We start from the raw sequence: 25,105 nt of genomic DNA, 5'->3' as shown, positions 1-25,105 counted from the left end.
GGGGCAGCGGGAGCGAGGGGAGCACAGATGTTTGCGGGAGGGATGGCGTGGTGTGCCAGCGGTGAAACAGCCCTGCCACCACAGATCATTCAGCAGCCCCAGAGAGGCCTTTCTCAGCATCATTAGCAGTGACAAACAGGAAATTGTTCCCCAGCCAGGCCGGCTTAAGTAGATTTACAAGAAGTGATTTATTTCTGTGCCATTTGTTACAGCCCCAAAGCTTTATGTGTGTATATATATACATTTAAAAAAATAATAATTAAATCTCAGAATCTGGCTCATTTGCTGTGAGAAACAAAAGTCCTTCCCAGCCATTTTTGGCACAAACTGGGTTTTAACAGGCCTGCTATGGTCAATAGCTGTGTTTCTCCTACACGTCAAAAGTGATAATGAATTCTCTGGGAAAGATACTGAGGATCCTTTTGGGTGGGTGATTGGTTGGGGTCATGATGATCTCAGCACACCTTTTCCTGGTTTTGGGGAGAAGTGGTGTCAGAGACATCCTCTGATGGAGTCAGATGGTGCTGCCAATGTGATAATGCAACAGGTGCCCAGGGCACACTCAGGGCATTTGGTAATTCACATCAACAAAAGGAAATCGAGATACAATGATGGATTGATGAAAACTCAAAAACATGGGTGCAATTTTCTGCATTGTTTGTTACCTCTCACAAGAACTTCAACACCTTCCAGGTCAAATTTGCTTTTGCCTTTATTTCCCTAATTATACTTTGCAATTGTCTTGCTCCAAGGATAAAATGGTGGCTTTTTTGTTTGTTTGTCTTTTAGACACCTGGAAAAGCCAGGTAATCTTTCTCACAAGTTATTTTTTAACTTAAAAGAAACCAAACAGACAAACAACTCCCCACTAATTCAGAAGAATTCAAATAGTCAACCAAATACACAAAACAAAGGACCTGAATGGACATATTTAATTGGACTTATTTATCACTTCCTATTAGGTTCTGAGCTTTTTCAGGGCATGGAGTCAAATTCTGTTTGTAGAGTTCCGATTATAATATGGTCCACTTTCACTTGCCCCTTTGCCACTGTAATAATAATCATGAAAAAACAAACAAATGTCAATTTTAGACCAATTTTCCTTTCTATTCTCTGAAAATATACTGAAAGACCCTCCATTTTCTCTGGTGTTTGGTAACCTGAAAAGAAACTTGATATAATACAATTGCAGCCAAAGCACTATCACTCTGTGACATTTAGATTATAAGGAAATGTGGGAATGTGCAATCCATTCACAGTAATTTAAATGGATGTTTTGATTGGATTATGTAAGTATATTTGTGTTTGCGTGTGCATGTGTGTGCATGCATATATGCCATAAATTGTCAAAAGAGGTCACTCCATAAAAGTGAATTTAAACTTAATTTTACATTCTTGCTAAAAGTTCAAAGGCTAAATTCAGTTTAACCTTGGCTCAGCAGAGCTTTTCCTTCTGATTTTTTCGGTCTGATATGAAAATTGCTTGTGAAATAAAGACAAACATAGGTTTGCCTGAGAAGGCATTAATAATCCGATCCTTACATGTTTGTATAGAAGACAGGTACAATCCAGTGTTGATTGCTTCTTAGCTTCTCTTTGCTTTTGCAGGAAATCCTGGGAGATAATGCCAGGTCATCACAACTGAGCACTGTGCACCCACAAACAAACATTGACAACTCTGAAGAGCACAGCTCTCCATGGATCAAATGTGTGAGACTGATAGATCCGATAAACACAAGGAATCATCATTGCAATACATCACTCTCTGCATTTCACGACCCACATTTGACCATTTTCCCAAACAAATAATTTATTGTGTATATTACATTGCATTTAATTTTTTTTTGTTTTAAAAAGATTTTTTTACAGAAAGCCTAAAAGATTATTCTATGAGACATACTTAATGGTGAGTTTTCCAGTCTAGGTAAAATAAGAATCCCATGGGAACTAAGAATTTTGGGATACATTCAAACAAACACTGTAAACTTTTGAGAAATGCCAAGTTCTTGGGAGATCAGTGTGTGTATGTGTGTACTACGTGTTTGTATAGTCAACAATCTCCGAGCAATATGGTATGCCAGTTATTAATTCTGCTCATTGCAGATGGCTTCATTATGTGTATTTAATTTCAGTACTTAAGCAAACACACAAAAGTAGGGCTTACAAACTGCTTTAGGATACGACGGTTATGTACAGTCAAATGAAACGGAAACAAAACGGAAACAACTGATACTCCTTGGGCTGGAGGTAAATCTATATTGATGGGATTAAGCCATTCAGAAGCATCCCTCGACTTGAATAGCCCTAAAACCACCAATTGCTTTGTTTGTGGTGCTGAGAAGGTACTGATCACTAGAGCCTTAATTTGCTGCAGCAGTTAAGTGCTCCAATTCCTCAGCGCAGTAATTGCCACATGTTGAGTGTGCAGATGTCTAAACACGTGGGAGCACTTCCCTTTCCTAAAGACAAATGAAGATTTTCATTTTGTTTTGTAAACGTGTCAGGATTTATCACTTAGTCATGTGTCATGCATTAGGGTGTTTATACAATACGGCTTTCCGCACCCTGGTTCTGGACTTCTATGATTTCAACAACAAGGCCGTGGAGGAAAAGAGGGTTTGCTAGACCTTCCCCCATTAACCCAAGCCTTTGGCTGGACTAAAGGGAAGCATGAGCTCAGAGTGTAAAAGATAAACAGAATTTTTTTCCCAAGAGTGAGACAATTGGCATTCACCTCTATCCTCAAAGACTACGTGATAAAGCAGACGTCATCGGCAAGGCAGGTGGATATTTAAAACAAAACAAAACCCAAAAAGGTAAAAATAAAATTGAAATGATGATGTCCACCAGCAGATGTAATAATGTGTATCTGTCCATATTACTCTGAGTTAAGTTGGATTTATAGGCTCTCCTCAGTCTCCATGTGCCACCCAAACACTGAATATCTACTTTTTAAACTTTTCATATAAGTGGCTACATTTTAAAGCATTTTGAAGTTTGCATATGTAACATCTTATCAGAGACAGGGCGACTGACAGTAGTAATATTTCTGAACTAACTGTTCTGTCATGGAAACAGGAATATGTTGTGAAGTTGGGAAGAGTCTCGGGCACCAAGCCTGAAGTTTGATTCATCTCTGTTTGGAGTTTGAGGCTGATGTTGATGCTGCAGCTATGGAGCATCTCCTGGTAGGGCTGAGGAACAGATCTGAAATTCATACACAGCAATGAATGTGTGGTATAGTCATCTCTCAGAAAGGTTTTACAAGTAAAGGCAGAATTAGATAGCAAGATGCCAAAATAGCTACCTGAAGTTTCTAATAAATATTTGAATTTTCTTTTATGTGAAAATAAAGATAAACAGCATCCAAGAAGGTAAAAATCTGCCTCTCTGCTCTGTTACCATTTTGGAGGCTGATACTATTTTGTTTGCAGAAGCCAGGAAAAAAAATCCCAAACCAACAGTTATTTATTTGTTACCAGACAAAGACTGTAAAGAAATCCAAGAAGAGTATCCCAGCACAAAAGCCTGAACTCTTTGACCTCTCAGGCCTTGGGCCTGGACAATTGGCCAAGCTGGGCTTTTTCCTGAGAACTGCCCGAGGGCAAAGGCTGAGAAAAGATGCACATTGTTCATGGCACCATCCATTAAAGGCAAGGGCTGAAAGGCAAAAGGATCTTTCCAGGTTATAGCAGTGCTGAGAATGCAGCCTGACACTCATTTTCAAGGTAATGTAATAAAGGGAAAAAAGTGAGTTGTAGAGATCTTAATTCTTTAAAATTTAAAAGCTAATTTTGTGTCTTTTAGTCAATTTCCTATGCAGGAAGGAAGAATTTATTAACTGACTTCTGATGTTAAATGGAGTGCTAATGGGCAAGTACAACAATTCAACAGGTGCCAAGGAGAAATATAGAGACATTATATCAATATTAATCTTAGGGCCTCAAAAAAGCCTTGGTAAGGGGGTTTTATTAGGCAGGTTGTGAAGGGAACACTCCTGCCACCTGCAAAGTGAAAAAGAGGTTGGGTTCCCCAGTTGAAAGTATTTGAATGTTCACATTGCAAGGTGTTTTAATGGAAGATTATGAGTTTTGTGCCATTGGAAATTGCTGTTTGTTGACAGAGGTTGTCCTGAGCTGGGGTTCCTCCTGGGAGAGATTCCTTGGAGCTTCTGTTCTCTGGCCAGGGCAGGCAAGGCAGCGCTGCTGAAGAGCAAAAGTATTTCCAGCATTGAACACTCAGCTGAAAACCTGAACACCCCATTATTAGTCTGGATAGAAGTCAAAAAAATAGTTGAACCTGTTAAAAATCTACACAGCCGCTATTTCACAGACTGATCTTCTGCCAGTAAACAAATGCTGACTCTAATGTACTTCTGATTTTGACCCCTGGGTTGAAAATTTTCTGTATAAACACCAGCTGATGAACAGGTCACTTTGTTTTCAAGACGAGACTCTCACACTCGCGCCCCACACAGCAGGTCCCTGATCCAGATAAAAGACTTCAAAATGTCCAGCAATAATTTTCACTGAACAATTTTTTCTTTGTTCCAAGCTGTCAAATTATTAGTGGGAAAGGATTAGGAGAGAAGGGAAAGTGTTTTTGTCTAAACATCTTATTCGGGTGCAAAAAACCCCCAATCTATTTTAATGTTCTCAGGTAGAAAATGTCCACATTTTATAAACAAAAAGATTTGAAAAATTTACAGTGTAAATGAAATATAACTTTAAAATGATAAAGCAAAATACAAACAAAATATTTTGATGTTTCACAGTATTTTTTTTTCACCCAGCTGCACATATTTTCTTGCTGAATGTGTGTTTTTTTGCAGATTAATAGCTTTTTCATGCCATACCAAAACCAGATAAAAAGGAATGCACAGAAATTCCCCGGAATTTGAGAACTATTCATCTGTGACTCTGCTCCTCTTCACAAATGCATTAAAATAACAAACAATAGGGATATCTGGGAGCACTGAAATAATAATCAAAATTTCAGTGGAAAAAGAGCTATTCAGTTATTCAGTTAACTGGGAACCTGCTTCTCAGGATTTCCACTCCTGAGAGATTTATGACTAACCATCTTATCTACCTACCTCTATTCTTTAATGTTGATTTTTTAGTAACAGAAATGACCTTTGGCAAAAGCTCCCCCCAGTTTGCAGATTGGGAAGGAATTCTGCCATGAATATGGCACAAATAGGTGAGGTGATAACACAGGACCCACAGCCCCTTTTCCAAGGAAGATTTTGCTGTGTGACAACCACTGGGAACATCTGAGCCTGTTGCTGTCTGTAGCCAGGGAAAAAAACTCCTCCACTCCCAACATTTCATATTTGGCTTAATTGGAACCACTGCTCAGAGGAGGATGCTCTGAGCACTGTCAGTTTTTGGCCAGCCCATCCCTCTCCAGAGGAGCAGTAGCAATCCCAGCCCTGCTCAACCCCTTTTCCAGGGGATGTTGCACAACCCGGCTGCATCACGTTCTTGCTCTGTCATGTCCCTTCTCGAGCAGTGTCGTAAACAGCATCTTATTCACTTCAGTGGCATGTGCAGAGGAGAAACATCACACGGTGATCCTGGGAGCTGGGGCCAGGAAAGGGAATAAAAACTGTGCAGTGTGAATGACACCAGCTCTGGGGCTGCTTGACAGCAGGGATTTTTTTTTTTTTTTTTTTTTTTTTTTTTTTTTTTTTTTTTTTTTTTTTTTGGGATGTGTGTGAAAATGGTAACAGGCTTTATCTCACATGAAGAATTAGTTTCCTGTTCTAATAATAGTAATCACAACAATAAACAATAAACATAACAAAATTCCCCTGAAATGAAATGAATATTTTCTGGGTTCCAGCGTCATCTAAGTAACTCTCCACACGCCCTTAAATCTATAAATCCAAAATAGCCCCAAAGAAACCAGCTCGGTTTTATACATGTGAAAATATGCTGAGTGGGACTGGCAGCATCTCCCATTGCAAACCCAAAAAGGGATTTGAGAAAACCTGAGGCAATAAAACCCCCCAAATCCGGGAACACCACTGATGGGGTATGAGAGAATGACATGGTGGGGAGAGGTTTGAACATTCAATGTTAGTGTTTAGCAAAACTTTATGCAAGAAAAAAAACGATGTTGCTTTCTGTAGCTGCTAGATATGTTCAATAATTTTTTATTCAAATATAAATATTTAAGATACTGAAAAGCTGCTTTCTCTACTCCCTTAAAAATTCCAAACTGTACGACCAGTTCCCATAAATGACTAATCTTATTTTAAATGAAGCTAATTTTTGGCTAGGTCTTGAGAAGAAAAAAATATTGGATCTGCAACAAAATCCATATTTTTCCCCCCACACTGTATCTTAAAAACGTATCCAGACTAACAGCTTGTTTCCAGATGATATTAGATGCTCCTTTTGGTTTCCAAAATCGGGTTTTTGTATCTGGTTGTGTGAAACAGAGATCGGATACAGGTTCTAGTATTTTTTTTCCCCCCTCCACTTTGTGAAGTTCAGGCTGGGGGATCTTCACAAGCTGGCAGGAAAAAAAAAAAAAAAAAATAAAATAAAAAAAAAAAAAAAAAAAAAAAAGGAAAAAACTAGGTTTAGAAAATCTGGGGATTTAAAGTGGAAGATCACAGTCCTTCCCCCCTATGGCGGGTGGATTTATTGGGTGTCATGATGACACAATGTGTCTATTTGCAGGCGAAGAAAGCCCCCTACTTAACCTTCATCTTTTTGTGTGTGCACGTACCAGAAGGCACCACACTGTTGCTGGAGAGCAAATAATTAGTGACATGTTCTGTAACACCATTGCTATTTAAAGCTAAATCAGTGGGTTAATGCTTCTCCAAATGTGACATCCATGAGGGATTCTCGCTCCAGCACTGTTAGTCACTTGGTGGTCTCCGGAGTGACAGGATCAATGCCCTGAGTTTTAAAAGTCTTGGTTGCAATGGGAAACAAGTGATTATTGGAGATTTTTTTTTTTTTTTTTTTTTTTTTTTTTTTTTTTTTTTTTTTTTTTTTTTTTTTTTTTGGATGGGAGGGCAGGTTGGATCCTGCAGGAGTTGACTCTTTCTGCCCAAAGAGCGCCAGAGGAGATGATGGTCCCCAGCCCTTTGCTGACCTTCACCCCAGCACATGGCTCAGTGCAGCCCCTCTCCTTTGGGGCAAGGACGAGCAGGAAAAGCACGTGGCATCAACTCCTGAACTGCAAAATCCCTGAAGGCAGAGCCCAGGGTTCCCCAGGGCATCTGCACAACGCTGACAGGCTGAAAGAATGAACCCCAAGAGTTTATAATTGCACACCAGTGATAGAGAGACACACACTCCAAGGTTGATTTTGCTAAGGAACTGAAGCAATTCTTCACCAGGGCAAATGACCTGAACAAAACGCTTTGCATGGGTGAGAATAAAATCCAAAAGCATTGAGGAAAAAAAAAAAAAAAAAAAAAAAAAAAAAAAAAAAAAAAAGAAAGAGAGAAGAAAAAGGAAGAAATAAAACAGTCAAATCACATTTTACTTCTTCTTACCCAGGAGACTGACACAGTAGCTTTTTTTTTCCCCTTCCCATTTTCCATTAAGCTGGTTCTTTAAAACACATCTGAACTTTTCCCATCCTGACGATTCCCACGGACAATTGGCAGAGAATCTAGGACAACTTGCAATACTGGGATTTTTTCCAGGCATGAGTAACTTGTTAAAAAGCCACTATTTCCCTAATACTAACAGTAAACAGAGTTCACATCCACATGAAATCCTCTGTGACCCATCGGGGAAAGTTTTTTGTATATTTATACAGGGAGATATATGAAATCATTTAATTCCTTTATCCATCAAGCACTTGGAACTCAGCATGTCCGTTTATATTTCACTTACAAAAATAAATATACACATGCATGCCAGGCTAGATTTAAAGGTATCCTTTTCCCCCAGTTGACAGCTCCATGCCTGTAGTTTTATAAGGGAAAGCTTTAGAAAGAACAGTATTTAAAATAAAGTCAGTGAGCCATGTTTTATGTCACACTGATGAAATATAACTCCATCACACCTGCTGCTCCTACTACTTTGGGTGGTAGACAACTCTACTGAGCAGCTATTCCCCAGTTTTCTGGGCATTTAGAAAACTTTGGGCAAGCAGAAATTTTGGACAGACGTCTGCTGTGTAGATGTATTAAATGTACAATTATTTCAAAATATCCCTAAATGATCACTACTTTTTGGGACCTGATGATGTATCTAATTAAGCTAAATCTATTTTGGAAAATGAAATCAAAATTGAAGTCCTTCTCACACCATGTCCCACCACAGAAATGGATTCTGCCTGCTCAAAGAAGTTGAAACTATCTACATATAGATATAACTTATTATTTATTTCAGATTACTTAATAGTTTAAAAGTACCAGGAAACCCAGGTCTGCCTATGGCTGAATTTTGGGTGCTGTATGGGATGGAGCACATGAGGTGCCATCAGTTTGAGCACAAGTGCCTAGTTTCTTGATTCTCTTTTCAAGTACAGCTACAAAGGCAGTGTGGGTGTTTCCAGTAGGATCATACTCCCTGTTGTAACCCTGTTTTTTGAGAACTGAACAGAACCTGGGAGCCCTCCACTCTATTCACAACAGAGCAGCTCTCCCACTCAAATCTGTTCTCCTGGCTATGCCTCAGTTTCCCTAAGAGAGAAAAAAAAACAACACAACAGAATGAGCAAAATACTTTGTAAAACAGTTTGAAGTTTGTTTTATCGTAATTATAATAATGTAATCCTAAATCATATGGCTAGAGTTATGTGATGTAAAGACTTTTCCACATTTCTGACTTTTTCCCATCCAAAAAGGGTGTGAAAAGACAAAGCTGTGATTTCTTTCTAGTGAGGATTTCCAGAAAACATCGAGTTTTAGAAGAATCAAAAGAAAACACATTGGCTTTGGACTGCTTTCCTCTTGGAAGGTTTTGTCAACCTCACATCCCCTGCAAGTGAAATTAGGTGAGTTTGCATAGTATTTTATGTCCAGCCTTTTAGTCTGTCCACAAAACATAATTCTCATTAACAAGAGCCATTAACAACCCTCTTCCATTAGGCTGGATTTCCTCAGTGGGTTATGGTTTCTTTGTTGGCAAAGTGGACACTTTCCTTGGGAAAATCTCTCTTAAAAAAAAAGAGGAAATTATTTGGTTGGAAGAGTGTTTTGTCTTAAATATTCCCAACTGGATTTGCCATTCAGTGCTAATTTTAGGGTGGGCAAGGTTGGACACTGACAGTGCCACAAACCTGAATAATTTCCAGACAGCCCAAATCTCTCAGTTTTTCTCACCACCTCTGGAACCATGGACCACAAAGTCCAGGGCAAAAGTGAAGCACCTACAGACACAGGAGAAAAGACGATGTGGCCATCGCCATCCAGGACCTGAAGGCTCCTTCTCTATCTCCTGCAGAGAGAAGAAAAAAAAGGATTTCTGTGCGTACTCCACATGTTCAGCCTTGCATCCATCCCTAGGTATCAAAGCAATTTCCCTTGCCTTGCACAGGAGAAACTTTTTAAGGTTGTTTTTCTTTAGTATAGCCCTCCATTCAGACTCACAGGATACTCTGGAAAGCTTTGAGGGTCTCATAGCACATTTCAGCCAAGTGCTTTTGTGTTTTTTCTTCAACGTCTACATGGGAAAATGAATATATGTTAGTTTAGTTTTCACTTCTCTATTTCAGGGGCACCCTTTGGAATTGATTTGAGAAGCATATCAGCAAAAAACACACAAGGGAATGTCCCCCCATAATTATTCTCACTATGTAGCTGATTAAAATCAGTAAATTGATCACCACCTCTGCATCTAAAAATTATCATTAAATTCATAGCCAGGCTTCTATACAGAGGGAGTTGTTAGGGGTCTTTTTGGCATTGTGCCTCTAATTGCTGTCTGGTGAGAAACCCCTAAAAATCCAGATCTTTTCTTGGAACTATTGAGAGATCTCCTATTATAGTAGTGATCCAGCAATAAAACAAACCAAAACCAGAAAGAATTGGTTCCATCTCTGAGGGCTTAGAGTGAAACATTTGCTAAAGTTTTATTAGTTCTGGCATAATGAAAAGTATTTTGAATTTAAAGAAAATAAAAGTATGGTAGTTACAGCAACAGGCTGTATTTTTGCTGTTTGGATGAAACGTTTCAGTCTTGCTGGGAATGAGCAGATTGCTTTTCCCAGCTCCTCAGGAAGCCAGTGCCAGTCTCGTAAACTCTTTTGGATTTTCTCAAAGTACAGCTGAGGCCAGAAACAATTTATTTTATTTTTTTTTTTTTTACTAAGCAGTTACATTGCTAATTTCCCCCATCTAATGGATATTCCTTTGACTCAGGAGTTCAGGACCAGGCCCTGAGAGTATTTTACCTAAACTCCCCCTGGCTTTGTGACTAAATCTGCAGGGAGGATTGGATCCCCTCCTTTCAGCATTAACAAGGTCCTCAACCCTCCACAAGGTCACGTTTGAGGACTTCCATGAGAAGGAACAGGGAGCTGGTCTGTGGGAGCTCCTTGTCCTTCATTCTCATGGAGCTCAAGTCGTTTAAAAGGATGAGAAAGTTAGTGCAATGTTTTTCTCTTTATTTGTGGTGCCTCAAATTATTTTTTTGTGAAGTTATTTGTACACATTTCAGCGCTTCCTGTTTGGAGCAGACGTGGTGGCTGAAATACCATGAGAAAAACTTCTTATCTTGATGGCAATTTGGATCTGGCTAAAAGCAGGAGAATGCATTTAAAATCCTCACAGAACTCATCCTTTTTTATCCAATGTCTCCCGTGATTTATGACAAAAGATGTGTTCTGACTGGTGAACCAGATATTTTCTGATATTGAGACCACACAAATATTGAAAGTTTGGCTCCTAACTGGATTTTGAGGTTTGTAGTTTCACTAGATCATATCAAACAAGTAGAATGTCAGTGTGAGATTAGGTGACTTTTGTACCAGGCAGATTTTAGGCTGGTCTAATCTGAAAGTAAATCTTGCTTTATTTTGTAAAAATGATATATTTCCCTGCTATGTCCCACCAACTTATTTACAATTTGTATTCTGTATGCTGCAGATCAAGATAGTGTCAAAAATCTTATTTTTTTCAATAGTTTCTTTTGTCACAGACCAGAACTAGGTTGTTTTTTCTGTTGTTGTTGGCTCAGGGCAAATGAAAGAATGAAGCATCAACAGATGCACCACCAAACAACCCACTTCTGTCTGACTTGGTCCTTGGCATCTGTGTGCTATTTCTGTCAAACCCAATCAAACTGAGTGTTAATTTTTGAAGCAAAACCCCTGTGATTATTTCACTTGTGATGTAAGCCAGATCTAACCTCAAGACTGTCAAAGGCCAGAAGTCAATGACCCAATTTTTCATGCCATGCAGCCCTCTATCAGTAGCCAGTGTTTTTCCTGGTACTCGTTCCTACTAATGTAGATTTTTCATTCTTCCTGAAATTTGTTATAGATGCCAAATACAGTATTTATATAAAATTCAGCCCAGTTGCAACTTTGAGAAGCTTTGCCTACAGCACACAGTGGCAAATAGATCCCAGAGTGCATGTCAGGTAAGTATGAAACCTCATCCAGACAGGAATCTCACTTTGCACAGGGAAATACTTCTTAGAGCAATCACAACTGAATGCCAAGAGTCCCCAGTGAAAAGTTCTAGTGAGAAATTGGTGTTTGGTTATTGCAATCATGGATCTTTCTCTAATTGCTCACTCACTTGAGTATAAAATGGAGTGATCTTGGTATTTTAGGGCCTTTCTACTCTGATTGTACTGTAGAGTCCAGTGGGACAAGACTTTGACCTGGATTTCTGCCTTCACCTGAGCTGACCTTGGATTTTGATAGTTCACCGGTGTTGCTGTTTGTTTATTTTTTTACCTTTTTTGCTCCTGAGGCCAGGAATGCAAAACCTTAGCAGTACAAATTCAGCTTGTGCTTTTGCAAAACTAGTGACTAGTAACCCAGGTCAATGAGAGTATTTCAGCAAACTGGAAAAGTGCCATGTTTAATAAAAAAAAAAAGGGAGGGAAAAGGGCAGAGTGGCTTCATACATCGATAATATCTCTCCAGTTTTCTTTTGATCAGCAGGAGCACTGTGTAATGAGGCAGGGGAATGTCTTCTCTCTGGGAATGCAGTTATTCAGACTTGGTGACAGCATGAAAACTCTGCATATTTGGTCTCCCAATTCCACAACCTCTTCTGCTTTTTGCAGACTTCATCTTCCCCATGCAGAGACTGATTTTGGGGGAATCTTTCTTTCTAGGTCAGCATGAGGTTCACAGGCATCTCTGAATCTTGAGTGGAAAAGGTGTAGAGAAGATGAACCGAGACACAAACAAAAATAGACACGTACATAATAATAATAAATAAAATAAGAATGCTAAAGAATATTAATTGAGCTATAAAACAGTCATTGGCTGAATTTAATTAAAGTTGGCTGGAGAATGGCAAGCTAACAGAATTTCACAGTGAAATTCCCTCTAAGGTACATGTCCATTGAAAGTACTGAAAGAACTCAGGTACATTATTAATACATAAACTAGTTAGCAAAATGAGATGGCAAACTAAGACGAGGAAATAACTGATTTTTCTATGTTTTTCTTCCTTACCCAGCCCTATTTTCTGACAAAATTTATTAAAGCAGTGCATTTTGATGGATTAAGCTGCAGTAATTATCCAGACATTGTCAGTCTCTTACCTGCCTTCCTTTTGTTGTTATTACATATTCAAAATCTATAGAAATAGAAGATATTTTTTACAGCTGGCCTGCACACACAGCCTACAGCATGTCAAAAGTTAAAAGCAGTCAGGCTGTGATGGTATCGATGGTTGCTGGTCTCTGAACACAATTCCAAATGCACAAACCTATATTTAGAACACTACATTCCTTCTATTTTCTTTTTTTTTTTTTTCCTTTAAAAACCATAACCTCCTTGAAAAACCTCTGATATATATCCCAGCAACCCAGGTCGGGAAAAGAAAAAAAACCAAAAAGTCATATTAGCAGTGAGACAATAATCCTGCTGTCAAATGTGCAAATATTTGCTAATAACTGTTGCTGTCCTGCAGGCCTGGAGGAGTGCTCCATCTCATTCTTCTGGCTTGGTTTTTGACAGAGGGCTTCCCTTAAATCTGTCCTCCACCTTCACTGGTCACAGATTCCTCCCAGTTCACCCCACTGGTGCCCTGGGCTTGGTCCTGCTGCTGCTCTTTATCCTGGGAGTTCAACTGGGGCTCCAGGAAAGAATGTAAAAGGCATTTCACATCATGGGCTCCCACATTTGCTTTTCCTGGCATGGTGCTTGTTGTGTTTGCTTATCATAACCAAATAAATGTGGTGGATGCTCAGGACACCTGCAAAGCCTCAGAGGAGGTGGCTGTGGCAGGAGACCACCACGAACTGTCTTGCCTAGACCTAAAGGCAGCAGCTAAGAAATTAATTGGTGCTTTCAAATAAAAGGCATTTAATGTAAAACTGATAAATCCATTAAACGCGTATTACGGCTGCCGTGGCTTTATTCAGGGAGGAGATTTATTCGTGGAACAGTTTGCTATTGCCTGTGCAGTTATCAGTGAATGATGATCTGGCGGTTTCATGCCTGAATTCCAGGTAGATAATAAAAACAAAACAAAACAAAGGGATTAATGCAATTTATTTATTTCTGATCCCTTTCTACGTGTGTGACTCCCTGCAGAGCTGCAGGCATACAGTAAGAGCAGGGAAATTGGTCTGATGCTGTAACTCCTGTGTGGCTGGGTGTGTTTGCAAAGCTGTTGTGGTGTCACTATAAATGCACAGAAATTGTGTGGACACACCAAATCCATCAGTCTGAGCTCAAAGCACACACTGGCCACAGTCTCCCCAAAAATGCACTAAAATCCAGTCCCCAGCTGAAACTCCCCAATGTCTCATTACTCCCCTCAAAGGTTTGTTTTGCATTTTGGGTCCCAAGTGTTCGTCTCCACAAAAAAAGCATGTACTGCCCATGTGTGTAAATCCTCAAAAATGCTCTGATTTTATCCACAAGTCAGGGGAGCAGCTGGGAGACATTGTGGTTTGCTTCCTTTTTTTTCCTCCCTCTTTTTTTTTTTTTTTTTTTTTTTTTTTTTTTTTTTTTTTTCCCTTTGTTTGCTGCCCCATCTCTGACTTGGAGGGTCAAATCCATGGCAAGTTCATTTCTGGGCCAACTCTGCCAAATTATATGATGTGAATTAATGTCTACTAGAGCTTAGAACAGCAAACTCTGATTTAAGCTCTTAGGTTGAACTTGTCTACAATTGTTGAGGTGAAAGGCCAGTTCATACCCATTAATTAACCTAATCCATCTCAATCTACTTTATTTTATACCTTTTAGGGTTTGTGACTCTAAGAAATATGTTTAGATAAAGCAATGCTGTTAAAACCCGGGAACATTGCTAAAGACACTCACCACCAACTATTGGTTTATATTAAGGATCACGTCAAGCATTTTTTAAATGCTGGGAATTAATGTAATCATATATTTGTTAGTTAGTCCCAACACACGGAGCAGTTTCCTATCCAATAGATTCTAGTAAGCAGTCCATTAATGTCAGGGTAATTTTTGATTCTGACTTTTAGTCCATTTGTAGTAATTTCATTAATAGGCAAACATTACTGTTGGACTCCCCCTGATTTTTCCTTCCACCTTCTCCTTCATTGTGGTTTTAGTGCTAAAACACATGAAAATTAGGGAGCGCAATTACCTTGTGAAATCTGAACCTAAACACAACCCCTAAGTACAGCTTTTAGGGGCTCTTGTGTACATAGCAGCAGGCAGAGAAATATTCAGAAAGATTAGCAAGGTTCAAGCTTTATCTAAAAGCATATGGGAATTTCTTAAGAGGATCTAATCTAAAAATAGGATTAAGACATATTACCAGATGTCTATCCCCTAAATATTCATTTTTAAACTGAAGATATTTAATGACTGAGTAATATTTAATAAGTTATTAGTTGACCGTAGAGGCTTCTGAAATTGAAATTCCTTGGAAATGTCTATCACGATAATAATTAATAAGGATTTTAAAACAGCATCTTCATTGCAGTGGTTTTCTGCCATATTACAGAAACCCATTTTTAAAAAGTATGGGCTGATTTAGATTTGGTTTGGCTTCTTTTGTGGTTTTGGGGGATTTTTTAATAGTATATGGAGAACAGAAAATCCTATATGCTGATTGAAATTCCTAAGGTAAAAATGAGCAGAAAACAGACATGAACGGTTTGAGATAAAGATCTATGTATTTACCCATTTTTATCTGAATGCTTTTTATTCTGGAAAACAGTCCAGAACCACAGGCAGGAGGCACTTACGTGGTTTGTGTGGCTGTGACTTGCATGTGGCCCCTGTGTTGTAGGGTGGTCAGACAGCTCATTTAAAGGACAGCAGGTCTTATTGATCTCAGCATCCACAAAAACCTGGAGCACATCTTAAAAAAAGCATTTCTCAGAGATTTAAGTTTTCTACCATCAGACAGATGAAGAGAAGCTGAAATAATAATGCTAGTGCAGAACTTTTTGTATAGTCAGAAGTGTGGGAACACGCAAATAAGCCCTGGTCCACTGTCACACTTGGATTTCTATCTCAAATTTTCTAATACTTATGCATGCTTGACTCTTGGGCTGTGTTTATTTTCTTGTAAACGTTGTGGTAAATCCAGAGACTGGGCTCAGACAGAGGTTACTTGCGCAGATTCATGAGGTAAGCTAAAGTCAGAGTTCTCTTGAGAAATCTCTCCTATGTCCATGACGTCCTAAGTCAAGAATATAACTGAAGTACATTACTTGTGGTATTTAGGCACATGTTTCACAGAGGAGAGGAAGACTTATTATTCTTTCTCTTGTCTCTCCTGTTAATTTTTTTTAAAATCATGTACTACTATAATTACAAAAACCCAAAAAAACCCTAACAAACTACTTTTATAAATCTTAGACTTTCTCCTGAAATGGAAGGCTATAAATACCTTCCATAAACCAGTTCCCTCACCTGGAGAAATCTGATGTCCTTCAACAAGAAAAGAAATCTGCTGTCAGACAGAAAGTGCAGAGCATCCTGCTGGAGTCACAGAGGAAAAAATGTTGGATTTGTGGAAAACCATGAAGCTCTTGGTCATTTGCAGGGTTTCATCCACTGCTGTAGCTAAGGAGCAGCTCTGGAAGCTGGGAGGAAGGGACGGTGTTGGGAAACTGGAGGAGCTGCAGTAGCCTCGTGGTAACTCTTGGAATTTGTGCTCCCTTTTCCCTCCCTGTCAGTCCCACTGGAGGCTGGCACATAAAACCCTGGGCACAGCTGTGCCTGAGGGGGAAATTTCACTGCCCTGTTTTACAGTTGTTGTTTTGAGCCACTGATAAAGCCAAGCACCAGGGAATAGTTTGTTTGAAGTGTGTGTGTGAGCAGGATGGGATTTATGGGTTCGTGCGTCAATCAGATAATCACGGTGGAGAACAACTGGCAAGTGTGGTGTTGATGTTTTGGCTGAGCAATGAGGAGGATCATTTCTTCTTCCTCTTCATGTACCTAAAATTTTGGCTCCTAGCAAACTTAGGAATCCAAGGCACATCCAGGATTTTATTGTGTTTTATTGTGTTATATTTTATTTTTTGTCCAGCCAGAATAATTAGTTATAGGAAAGAAAATATAGTGAAACAAACATTCCTGGAGAGATCTTTCCATTATTTTTATTTTTTTCCCCTTCATCGCTTGCCAACCACGGGCTCTGCACTTGGCTCCTCAATCAGGAAGAGAAAAGAAAAGATAAAGGGACAAAATAACTTTCACAAAGAAGAGGCAGCACCTCATGCTTGAAATACTTTTTGCTTTCACTAAAGAGGGGTAAAAGACATTTACCCAAGGCTGACTGTACTCTGTGGGTCTCAGGGCCCTAATATTCATCAATATTGCCTTCACTTAATTAAGACAAAAATTAAGACTAGTCCAGCAATTAGCCTGCTAGTCTGACCTTGATAAATGTGAATTCAAATAATTGTTCTTGTTCTTCATAAAATGATTTGTTTTGTAAGGGATTTGTTTTGTAAGAGATCATCTTGTTCCAACCCCCTTGCTATGGACAGAGACACCCTCCACTAGGCCAGATTACCCCAGCTCCATCCAGCTTTGTTGGTTCTTGTTTGTATATTGCACCAAAAAGTTGACTGTTTGAGACCAGAAGCACAAAGATATTTATGAACCCAGATATACTTTGAAAATACAAATAGGACATGGACAAATAGGACAATAGTTTTTTAGGGATGGGATGGGAGTGCCTGATTTTGAGTCTGATCTTGGCCTCTAGTCTCTCGTTACTTATCTGAGTTAAAATAGCCCTTTCCATACCACAGCAGTTTAAAGTTTAAAACAAAAGTTTTAAAGAAAAATAAATTATAGATCAGACAAGTATTAGAGCAAAAGAGACGGAAGTTCAACATTTCTGAGTGATGGTCACACACTGGAAAGACATTCTCCCGTGACCCAAAACTTCATACCTGTGTATATTTATGAAATATGTAGCTGATTATTTATCTAGGCTACCCTTGTCAAGGAGCTGCAGTGTGGCTATTTGAATAGTGTTTCAACTTTTACAGAGAAGTTTGGTGAGGTGCATAATGCCTGTCACGGGACAGAATGGCAGTGGTAATGACCACACACTCTGCAGAACTTTGGGAAGGAAAATAACGGGATAAAATCCTCCCACTCATTGGAAACCTAGAATATTTGAGTTTTCTGGGGGGAGCTTTCTGAGGTAAGGAATTGCTCTTAGACCTCACAGCAAATCACCAAAATTGTGTCCTTGGGTGTTTGCACACTTCCACTGGAGCATGAGAAGATTATCTATTGTGTAGACAACTACACCTGCAAGACTTATCACCCAAAATACTTCCTACCCCTTTGAAAATATCCTTCAGTGGTCTTCCTGGAGCCACTCTACTCCCAGTACCTACAGCTCTGTGACACTGGTGGGGCCCTTGGCAGCCCTGCAGCACTTGGTTTCTAATAAATTCCTCTTTTCTGGACATGAGACTCAGATGGTACTGGGTAGGAAGGAGTGATAGATCACGACACATAAGCAACCCCCTTCCTCCAAGGTCAGCATATCTGGCTGTGTACACACCCTGTGTGTACACTCAGGGTGATCCTGATCAAAGCTACCACGTCTTGGCCTCTATGTTCAAGCTGACATAATTTTGTCATGGCTAAGATGATGTTCTGGTATGGGAAATAAAAACATAGAATAAAACAGCTTTAATTTCTCGCCCCAAATTCCGTACAATTTTGCCTCATGCTTTCTTTACTCTGGCCCTCTTCTTTCCATCAGTTGCCAAACTAAAGTTTTGTACTGGGCCATTAAATAAAAAGGGAAAACAAAACTTTTATTGACATGAACGCTTTTTTTTTATTTCTCTCTCTTTGCCATTGGGGCCTCAGCTAAAGTGACCTGAGGCTAAATAGGCTCTCAAAGAAAGCTTTCTTGCCAAAGAAATGTCATTGTTGTTAAACAGTACTAATGAATGCATAGATTTAGAACCTTATTTACATTGAAATTTGTTTAGTAAGCCAAGTTAGGTCTGAAAATTGGGACAAACTGTTTCCTCAATAATTTAATAACTCCAAAGACCTCGTCCATTTGAAAAAGGCTGAGCCTCAACATCCACTTACAAATGCAATGTCACGTTTCCCAAAATTGAATAAAATGCTAATAATACAGCAGATCCCCAGATCAGCAAGTAAAGTGGCTTTTAGCTCTGAGTTCAGCTGGAGACAGAGTGAATAACAACAGTCAGCTTACTCTGTCCTAAGCAAAATGGTTTTATTACATCAATTGCCTGTGTTTCAAGTGTTTTGAAGGGTTCACATTTATTTTCATAACCTCGCTGAATTTGGCACCCTTGCCAGTAGTGCTGGAAATTTCATATCGGGAGCTTTTCATTAAAATAGGCCAATTAACTCGCTCAGGTCACACTCCCTATATGAACTGCTTTTAATAGCCAGCCTTACCACCCATTTTGTGACAAACAAAAAATCTGCAACAAAAAACAAATTCAATAATTCATTTTGGTGAGTTTTTCCCGGAGGAAAGTATATATCAGCTGGTTAACAACAAAAAGGGAAGCTTGGAAAAATAAATAAAATGTATGTCCATCATACTCCTCCCTGAAAGTTACAGCATCTGCCTTGTGGAAACCATAACACTTGTTTCTGTCTCATGGATGAGTATTTCTGCAAAATTTGGTTTTGGTCCTATGTGCCAGGCAGCCTTGGTGCAGAGGCTTGGATCTTTATCCTGATGGAAGCTTGCTGCAGCATGGGAAGGGTGGGAGCTAATTTATAGCCTGGGTTTGAGCTCCACAGTGATGTTCTGCTTTGCTGTGAGAGACAGAACTGTGTTTTCTAGAATAAAGTCAACAGTTGACATTTAATGCATATGTTGGAGATAGCATTGATTTGATAATTATTTGATAATTTATTTTTGAATGAAAGTTCAATGCTCAATATATTATGAAAAGTGCAGAGCACTGTAAAAGAGGTACTTATGAACACCCTATATTGCATTATAATACAGGTAGAAGAAATCCTACCACTGAGACAGATGCCACAGAGATCAGACTTTGATGTCAAAACTTGAGCAGTCACCCATTAGTTCGAGGCTTGTGCTTTTTTTCACTAGACTCCAGTTATTATACTGAATTCCAGTGCCAAAATTTGTTCACAGTTTCCCACTGGTATAATTTTAAATAGTGTTTTAAAGGGAAATAAACAAATGCAATATGGCCATTATGACTCTTGTCCTGAAACTGGGGTAATGAGCAAACAAGAGAGACACCAGTAATGTCTAAATATTTTAAATATGTCTGAGAAATGATGTGCTGTTCCCACACAGCAAACAATTTGTGGAACACGGCAGATCTCAGTCAAACTAAGAGCTCCCAAACAAATGTACCTTTCTTCACTACAAACTGTTAGGAAATACATTTTTGAAGCTGAGCCTCTATCAGAATATGATATTACATGACACTGTAACCTTTTTCCCTCCAGAAAACCACCCTTTATGAATAAAACATAGGTGACCTTTAAAAACTTAGCAGTTGTACTAGGTGATTGCATATTAACAAGCTTTTTGAGGAACTAGGACAGGCACTGTACGTTTCAGTTAAGGACAGATAATAGAACTATTCAAATAATTTATTATTTTATACAATATAGGGAAATGTAAGAAAACTACCTCAACAAGAGTCTACTTAAATTTTTGTACATATAATTTTATGTGGCTTGCTCCATTCATCTAAATTATACAGTCACTGCTAAATGAAAGACTTCCCTTTAAAGGACAACTCTGATTCTCCTTTACTTGAAATTTATGAACAGCTTTGGTTTGAGGCCACTTGATTGGACAAGTTGCAGTGACTACAAGGCATTTTTCATAGGTGATCAAAGGTATCTGAGGCCTTCTGTCCTTCCTTTGCCAGGATGAAAGGTTTGGAGACAAAGCCTGAGCTGATTTAAATCAGTAGAAATGGGGAGACATCGCGGCACATACAGCAATGTATGAGGGTAAAGAGGACTCAGTCCTTTGGCTGACTTTCTCCAGGAAAGGCTCTTGACTTTATTTGATCATCTTTATTAAAGCCAAATGAAGAAAAGAGAGAGTAGGTTGACACTAAAGAGGACATTTCTACCAGAGGGATAACTCTGGAAATTTATAAGTTTGAATAATTACACTAAATCTCATCTTCCTTCCTTCATTCTCTCCACAGTTCTAAAGTCTAGTTATATGAAGTAGAAATTTAGGGTGATATTCTGATGTCCTCCAGCTCTTGAATGGTCCATCATGTTGGCATCTCTCCTTACTTACACATTCAGTACATGGAGATCTGACAGATGAGAAGAAATAAATTTCTTGGCACTTTTTCTCTTCTTTTTCCTACCCCAAAACCAATCCTGTGGCATGTGAGCAGGTTCTGTCTTTTACTGAAAAACCTAGTGGTCATAAACCTTATGCCAGGAAAGCAGTCAATTCCCAGCTTCGAAAAGATAAAACAGTAATAGTTACAAAGCAGATTAACCATTCCAGAAGTCCAAATTATTATTTTAAAACCTGATACCCCTTGCATCTGAATATATCATCTGGAATCCTGGAGGGCTGATAAGCCATGCCCTGTTTCTTATTTTCTATGCTCTGTCTTAGGTATAATTGCCTGAAGGTGACTAGATTTTACTTCAACCTTTTGTTACATAAGCAGCTCCCTCTGCTTATAATCCCTGAGTATTAGAACTATATGCAGGCACAGAAAAAAAAAAAAAATCACCAATATTCGTCATTTCATCATTTAATGTCCCCAGGCTGGCTGAAAAGTTTCCAAGTGGGAGTTTTGGGGGTGCTGGGTGCCTTTCCCTTGTGCAGGCAGAGCACATGGTGGCTTATCCTTTGAGCCTGTGGGAGAGAAATGGAAAAATGTTCCACCAGACCAACCTGACTGGTTTTTCTCCAATGTGTCATTACTGTGTTTCAGAGCATCTGTGTTGCTGCCGTATGAACTGGATAGGAACACAAAGTAATCAATTTCAGTTGAGAGGACTAATTTATCACCTTGCCATCTTTTATGCAAGGTAGAGGATCTCTCTCTCTGTGTTTCTCTCCTACTTTCTAAATGCAAAATCAGGACAATAAAGAGACACCCCCTCCCCCTTTTCCTCCCTCTCTTCCCTCTCCCTATTTGTTTATAAGCCCTTGTAATTAAAATAAATGCTCTGAGAAGCAGAAATGTACATTATCATGCTCCATCATTGCCTGTTAAAGGGCAAGAGTCGTGCTGGTTCTTAGTGGAAAGTATACAGGGAATTTCCAAATTTTAGCCTCTTCTGCATTGCTAAAAACCTCCTCTTAATGCACAGCTATCCACCAAACCACAGCAGATATAGAAATCAAGTATCCTTTAGTCCTCTCCTATGAAAATTGAAAAAACCCTGTTTTGTTGTCCTTGGCATAAATATCCTCTATCAAAACTAGAAAAAAATCTCAATATGGTGGACCCAGACTTTGGGTGCCAGAAACAGCCTTCATTTTGCAATCTCATACCCACAAGAGATCCTGCATGAAGCCATCAAAGAAGGCCAAAACCTTCCCTCATCATGAGTCTACATGTTCTTTTGGAGGCAAACATGAACTTGGAATTTAAAATCCATTTATTTGTTGTTTTGGTTGTCTTTTGGCATTCCTCTGAAAGCTGAATTTCCCAAATCACCACTTATTTTATGTACAGATTTCAAATAGTATTTCCAACCTTCCCAAGAGTTTTTCTAGCCCTCGTTGAAGGGAGTTAAAACCAAGGTTTTGGGTCCATAAAGGTACGATTGATGTGCTTTCAGGACTATTAGAAATCAAATATATTTGGGCCAACCTAAACAAAGTGAAACATCCTATCCAAGGCACTAGGTACTATCCTTGCCATTTTTTCACATTGTCTTTAAGTCTTTTTTACCTGAAACACTACTAACTAACAAGTTCTGTTTGCATTCACACATTTTTACTTTCTTTGTTTGATATTTTTTTCAGTCTTTGAACCTTTACTGTTGATGTTAAAATCTTTCATCACCATTTTCCTTAGAAAAAACACCCTCGTTTATGCACACACATGGATACGTATATATATTCCTGGAACCTGACATTCCTCTGCTGTTCCCAGTATATCTTTCTAGGCCCCAATTTCCTAACCAAAAGCACATTACAGATCTGATTCTTTCCACAGCCTAGCAGCACATCAATAAACTAAAGATTATTGTGCTTTGTCAGGTTTTATTTTGTAACATTATGGGAAATTCTCTGCTGCTTTGGATGAGTGCATAAACTCTTATTGCCTGACAATTAACAGAGCTAGTAATAGAAAATGCAATTTAATTTACCTTAGTACAAGGGATTTTGGTTAACAAAAATTAAACTATTGAACTCTCCTCTCGTAAGGGAAGGACATTCTCTCATTATGTGTGCTTTTTTTTTTTTTTTTTTTTTTTTTTTTTTTTTTTTTTTTTTCAGGCGGTTAAATAAATAAAAAGCCCTGTACACAACAGCAACTGGGTGCTGGGCCTTGGGTGGATTTATTATGAAGTCTATGTGGAATTCTTCTAATGTGCTTGCTTTGGAACTAAACAACATGATCCCTTTGCAAAATAAGCATGCTGTAGCCTTTTCTGGGATACAGGGAGAGTTCACCAAATAAATAATGTTGAAGGGGGAGTTCCTTTTTGTGCTGTGTAATTCCACTGTGCTGGAGATGACTTCTTACCTCTGTTGCTGAATTAGGAAGGTCAGAATTCAATTCTCTCCCTCAGCTACTACTTACCATAAATGTCGAGGGGCCACCACATTACTCTGAGGACCAGTCAATCTTTTCAGTTTGACCTCCAAAGAAGTGGCTTGTGTATTTTTGATCTCCCTGGCCTGGAAAGGTCATGTTTCTTTTCCTTTTTTCTTTCTTGTTTCCATTTCCTCCTCTTTTTAAATTATTTTCTATTCAGGAAAAGAAAGTAAGCTAAACATTAGTACAATTAATTTAACATTAATATTTCCCCTACCAACTATAATTTTAATCTCTTTGAAAGGAAACAGCACAGAAATGAAACTCTGAGAGAAACAAAGCTGAGGAATTGGGGTGAGGAGCTGGAATTGGGGTTCAAAGTACAGCCTTAAATTCCATGGTGCCTGATGTGAACCTGAACAAATGCATGCAGAATTTGCTTTCTGTAGACTACACAAATAAGGAGTTTTACAGTCACTTTCCTCAGCATACCTAAAGAAGAACCTCAGTAAGAAAATATACCTTGGCACTGCGAGTTTTAGCTCTGTCACTTGAATAAAACTAATTCTTTTTATGTCATAAAAGACCCACTTTGATCCATTGCTAATTTCAGGCCAAAGAAATGATCTAATAAAATTTAAGGCCATAATGATGAATTCTTTATAACCTCCTCATCTTGCCTAGTTTCTTTATAGTGAGACTTATATCTGATTTTTAAAGGAGTAAGAGGGAAAGGTTAGTGTTTGTCTATGCCTACCTCTCTGTTTATCCATCCCTTAAGGCTTCCAACTGCTCACAGTCAATGTTCTTCACTGGCACCAAATCAAAATTTTGATGAGGGTGAGGTTTGGTCTTTAAAAAAATTAGACAAGGTTACTTAGATTAGATGTTGCATGTCTATTTCCTGTGATGTCTCTGTGGGTTTTTATGTTCTCAATTTTGGAGGCCATTTAGATAATCCCAGACTAAGGTAGGAGTAGTTTTCCTTTCCTGTAACCATGAGTGTGTGCATGAGTGAGAAAGCCAGGACGGTTTCAGCAATGGCACAGTCCAGTTGAGCATGGCTTTTTCTGGAGAATTCAGTGTATTTGAACAGTGGGCTTTGTGAGGAAGGCAATAATAGCCTCACATACACAGATAATGATGGATGTTATGGAATTGAGAATTGGGGTTTAAAATTGTGCCCTCTTGCCCCCAAACCTCCTTACACACACAAGCAAAACAAAGCAGAGTTTGAGATGGAGGAATTAGACTGGATTGGTTGAAAAGCTCCCCTTTTACTGGAGGGGGTAAGCCTGTATCAGAGAGTGTTGAAATCACCTACTTGACCCTTGTCTAACCCTCAATCCAGAACGTACAAAGTGGGACAGAGCTAATCCCAGCAAGTAGGTTTAAGCAAACACACTAACAATTTACTACCACTCAGAGAATGGCACTTTCTGAACTTCCAGCTCACATGATTTTGGAAGCAAGAGCCATTTAAAGCACAGATGAATTACAGGGAGAATATGAAGGTTCACTTCAGATCCAGGGAAAGCTCCTTGCCCTTCACCACCACTGAAGACGACATCTCTTGTCATTACTGGTGTGCACGGGGGAACAGGCACAATGTGTGACTTCCAGAGTACAATTTAGTGCCTCTGCAGCAGGTTTTTCCCTCTCTTGTAATTTCCCTGAAAGCCCTCAGGTCTCTCATCCAGCCATGTGCCATGACACTCAGCATCCTCAATAATACAAATAAAAGCAATTACAGAAAATATGAGTACGGGGAGTTATTGATATTTATGAAG

Source organism: Zosterops lateralis (genome assembly GCF_965231275.1).
Source record: "Zosterops lateralis genome assembly, chromosome: 13".
Taxonomy (NCBI): Eukaryota; Metazoa; Chordata; class Aves; order Passeriformes; family Zosteropidae; genus Zosterops; species Zosterops lateralis.
The sequence above is the reverse complement of the archived record's forward strand: the minus strand, read 5'-3'. Positions refer to the sequence as shown.